Source organism: Eschscholzia californica, unplaced genomic scaffold (assembly GCF_041429995.1).
Source record: "Eschscholzia californica isolate CP2 unplaced genomic scaffold, dmEscCali1.0.p SCAF_2, whole genome shotgun sequence".
Lineage (NCBI taxonomy): Eukaryota > Viridiplantae > Streptophyta > Magnoliopsida > Ranunculales > Papaveraceae > Eschscholzia > Eschscholzia californica.
Genome location: NW_028238309.1, coordinates 14,722,599 through 14,727,483, shown reverse-complemented (window position 1 = coordinate 14,727,483; position 4,885 = coordinate 14,722,599). Strand labels below are relative to the sequence as shown.

The window sequence follows — 4,885 nt, the reverse complement described above, 5'->3', positions numbered from 1 at the left end:
ACCAATTGTAGATCACACCCACAAAAAATACTGAATGCTTATGAAGTTATTAAAATCATTCTTAAACACGATTTAACTTTTAAATACATTGAACAATAAACGGTAACATGAACGGTTCAAAACACTTCCAGTTTTCTATCAAATTTTTACACGATTAAAGGTTTTTGGAACTGCTTCTTTGGTGAGAATAAGATAAATTATGAGATACCAGAAACAAAACGAGTCAACATAACTGTTTAGCAATTGATTTAGTTTCTTACTTTCTTACATATATATATTAAAGAGGTGTACCTTCTGGTAGAGTAATAGTCCATAAAGCATCCTCCGTGTAAGATAAACGAGCTGGAACAGCTCGACTCTTTTGGTTGGTCGATAGTAGTTCTGCTGTTGGTGTGTTTTTTCGAGAATTAACGGGCCAAGCTAGCACTCTGATTCGAGTTGGATTTTGGGCCATGTGGGCTTGGGGTATATAAAAATAACGGAATATTTAATAGAAAAGAATCTATATAACAAAAAGGTTGATGGGTACTGACTGGGACAAACCTCTGGATAAATCCAGCCGTCCATCCCACATCAGCATAGTTCTCAACCATTGGATTAAACCACTCAGATCATCCGACCCCTCTACCAACGTCTCTTTCTCAGCGCCTACAACAACATCTCTTCTACCGGACAGACACGTCTCTTCTCTTCTCACGGACATCTCTCTTCACACTTCCCTCCATTAAAACGAAGATTCTTTGCTCCAGAATTTTTTTGGATTTCTTCGTTTGGGAAGTCAGGCAGAAGGTTAGTGTTTCATTTTATTCTAAATCGTTTTGTGTTTCTTTGCATTTTGTTTGTCTTCTCTGAATTTTCTAATTGCCCTCCATAAAACCATGAACCATCTGGTTCTGAATTTTTTTTAGCTTCCTTCGTTTGCGAATTCGGTCGGCGTCGACAAGGTTAGTACTGTGTTCTTATAATTTTCTTTTTGTTTCTTTCAAATTTGTTATTGTTCTCTGATTTTTTTAATTTGGTACTTCCAATATGTTTTTCTTTTCGTTTGAGTAGGGCAAGTAAAGCTTGACCAACATAAATTTCGATTGAATTTATATTCATTTTAGTGAAACACGAGTTGTGCTGATGAGGTGTTTGATGAAATATCTCATTGATAACATGTGAAATGAAGTGTTTGGAATGTTTACATTACTTACTCCAGGTTACACAGCGATCTTTTCTTTTACAATTTTTACATATGCTTTACATTTGCGAAACCATTGAAGTGTTGTGAATGCAAACATTGTACCTAAAATGTAGGTACTGCACAATTTCTACCTAAAGTTGTCTTCTCTCTACACATCATCTTGTAGGTCACTTTCAATGTAGTTGGATACCTAAAGTTGTCTTCTCTTGGTTAGCCATGGCTTTACTAGAAAACATTAGGATTGTACTGCACAACTTCTACCATTGAATGTGAAATATTGTGTTGTTTCATATGACGGTAGTTTCTTATTTATTTATTAAAATATGACCAATTTCATTTTATCCTTATGCTATTATATATTTGTTATGAAATTGAATATGAGAGTATGATGAACACTGCAGCCGATAATATACAATACTGAGTATATGACATTATCATACTTCTAAATATGAGTCAGACCCCTACAACACTGCAACCGATATTCTCTCGTATAATAATAGTAAGAAATTTATCCCATTTGATAGTAGTGGACCATTTATGAATTTCCCGAAGATCAACTTAAGAGTTTGTATGCAATTTATCCCATTTGACAGTATTGGACCATTTATGAATTTCCCGTATAATAATAGTACGGAATTTATCCCATTTGACAGTATTGGATCATTTATGAATTTCCCGAAGATCAGCTTGGGAGTTTATATGCAATTACGGAACATGAATGGAGTATATACAATAGTAAGTAAATGTGATGAATATGATTATTGACAAACCAGACTAAATTGAAGTTATGGTAATTCTAACTATAAAAGAGTGGACTTTGTTTACTTAGTTAGTTAGAAAGTAGGAGTCAGTCCCTTTATAACAAGATTCACTATTGCACCAAGATTCACTATTGCACGGCGACTCAGTTTTATGTATGTTTCATGTGATAATAAGTCCTGTACTACTCCATAGCATCTATATCAAATGAGCCAATCCAGTTCTAAGTCATTTTAGTGTGTTTGGTGTTTTTGTGTGCTTGGTTAGTTAGAATATATCAGACGAGTTTATAAGATGGTTTATAGGATGGTACGGTTACGTTTTGCATTTACTTCTTAGAGTATTCTCATATACAACAGAAAAAAGGAATATGCATAGTAGGGCACGCCTTTGTTTCCACCGTAATATGAACTATAAATTGGGTGTCTGAATTCAGTAATGTTTGTCCAATTTGTTCTCGGTTAATTTTCCCCCTAGGTTAATATTTTGTCAGTATTGTGCTACCTAAGAACATTTTTCCGAGAAGCTCTATTTTCTACTCGGGAAGGGTAAATTCGACCTGCGGTCTCAGTTCCCTTTATAATACGATGACTTCTAAAAAGGTTAAGAAACCTTTTTCTTTATTTGTTCAAGATTTCAGGGCATGCCGGAAAGGTTAGTATTTTGTTCTTCTCAATTTCCTTTCATTCACCGAAGGATCTGTATTTTCTATTTGGTTTTATTTGGTTGATTACCCATGCTGGAAAATTCATCGTTTATCATTAATAGGAGTTTCTGCTGGATTAGTTCATCGTTTCACCCAGTTGAAGTTCAATATATTCGGTTAGATCCTTAATGAGCATTTAATTAGTTTCAAAATCCACGGAATAGAAAAGAAACAAATACCCAGTTAGAGGTTTGGTTGATTTTTGTGTTCTTGCTCGATGTAGAGTGCATATGCTGATAAGTGTTTGATGAAATGTCTGTCTCAAATTTAAGAATTGATATTGTAATATTTAACTATTAAGTTGAGTTCATATGGTGAATATCATGTCTGTTTTGCTTATCTCCTTTATGCGTTCTTTTCTTAGCGTTGTTCTTATAGTACTCCACATACTTTTTCTAAATAATATGCGAGCATATTAGTGGTTTGATTTACGTCATTTCTAGGAGACTAGAGTTGCTTTTTCGACCTTCGTTATGATTTTATGACAATTTTTTAACCAAGTAATTGTTTCGAGAGAACATGAATTTAGCTAGAGAGACATCATTGAGCAAAACCATAATTTTGAGTTGATTAAATATTTTTTGATGTCAAAATTGAAATTTGACATTTTTTCGGATTGAGACCGTTCAAATCATGACATTGTGGTCCGTAGGCACTTCAAGACTTCTGTTGTGTAGAAAACTACTGCTGCCATCAAGCACAAGGTTTATCGTACACAAATTATCAGGATTAGGGTGGTTGCTAATAGTGTGCTTCTTTTACTAAGGCTGCAGGTTTCCGTGTCACATGCCTATATGTTTTCTTATGCCCAAATTTAAATTCTTTCTAATATGGCATTGCAATCTCCAAATGAAGCAAATATGACAGAACTTCAATACTTTACTCACCCTATTCTTTATTATGCTTCAATTCTAATGAAACTCACTTTTAATTAACTTTCAATTGGATGTACAACTAATTCCTCTTGAAAGCCAAAACAAAATTGTTTTTTCCTAGAATCTTAGCTATAGTTCAGTTGCAAGAGCAATATTTTTCTCTAAATGTTGATTGTAGACATTTTTTCCTCTGGAACTTCATTGAAGGGTTAGCTAATTTTTATCAGGATCCTACAAGGAGGTGTCTTCATCCTACCTCATGGGGATCTTGACATAAATTTTCCACCACAGAAGGTTTGTTACTTGATTCGATGATTAGGACATTAATCATATGATAAGATTCGTTAATCAATTTTTCAGTTGCATGACTGATGGGTTAACAGTATAAGGTTGCAATAGTTTACAAGTGCAACATGGTTGGAGAGCCTGTAATGCTTACTCGAGTAGTGGACAATATGACGGGCAACGTTTGACTAAGTCTTGCAGCAGCAACCAATGTTGCTAATATGGTAATATTGTACTGGACCGCAAGAAGATAAATTTTTGGTAAGTAAGACGTAATTGTATTGATACATCCCTCTGAAACATTACAAATTTATCTTTGCAATTAGTACGTTATCTTATTTCATTTTATCTCTCTGTCATTTTTCAATACGATCAGGTAGCGACTTGGAGGCTCTAGGTGCTGCAACTCTTTGAAGACTGCAAGATCGTGTTGTTGTTACGATTACGCTCAGTCAAGTTATTGGGTTTTTTTGTTTCAGGTAGGATAGAGGTATTACAATATATGCCTTTCAAAGATAATTTCATGTTACACATAGCATAGTTTAAAGCAATAAGATGTATATTTCAGCGGATTCTATTTGAGAAATTAATTTTAGATATACCTTACCAATTACTGTTCTATAAGAAATTTGATATACACATAGGAATTATTGTACTGCAACTATATAATGAACTACATTTCTTTTAGTAGACATTTATATTGAAGGTTACATGATATTTAATTGCAATTGTGATTTAACGTTTTTAGTAGTAACAACTAATTAGACCCTAAAAAGCAACTTAGGTAAAAAGAAAAGAAAATATGTTCAAAGCCAACAAGTGATTTACAAACAAAATAAAAATGAAATCTTTTTTAACAAAATCAATAATTAGGTTCATTCTGTTTTAGTATTTTGTTTTTGAAAAATTGTTTTAATACAATACCAAAAAGAAAGATACAATTATGATTTTAACTTGAAAATTTACTAAAAAATTGTGGTCGAATTCAAATTTCTTAAAGACGGTCGTAGATTCAGCTTAAAGAGAAAAAATTGTAAAAACCTTTTCAAATGTAGCTTGAAGTGCTAATGTCAA

At 33.2% G+C, this 4,885-nt stretch overlaps 1 long non-coding RNA gene across 5 annotated transcripts; it reads left to right on the top strand.

Moving 5' to 3' along the window:
- Positions 1 to 534: 534 nt before the first annotated feature.
- LOC147556438 (uncharacterized) lies at positions 535 to 4,539 on the top strand. 5 transcript variants are annotated; one of them, XR_015235366.1, is made up of 5 exons: positions 535 to 789; positions 909 to 944; positions 1,840 to 3,820; positions 3,910 to 4,072; positions 4,188 to 4,539. It is a non-coding gene; the product is annotated as an uncharacterized LOC147556438 (long non-coding RNA). The 5 variants fall into 5 exon arrangements; XR_015235367.1 differs by having other exon boundaries at positions 579 to 789; positions 3,754 to 3,820; positions 4,188 to 4,421; XR_015235368.1 differs by having other exon boundaries at positions 668 to 789; positions 3,754 to 3,820; positions 3,926 to 4,072; positions 4,188 to 4,421.
- Positions 4,540 to 4,885: the final 346 nt, after the last annotated feature.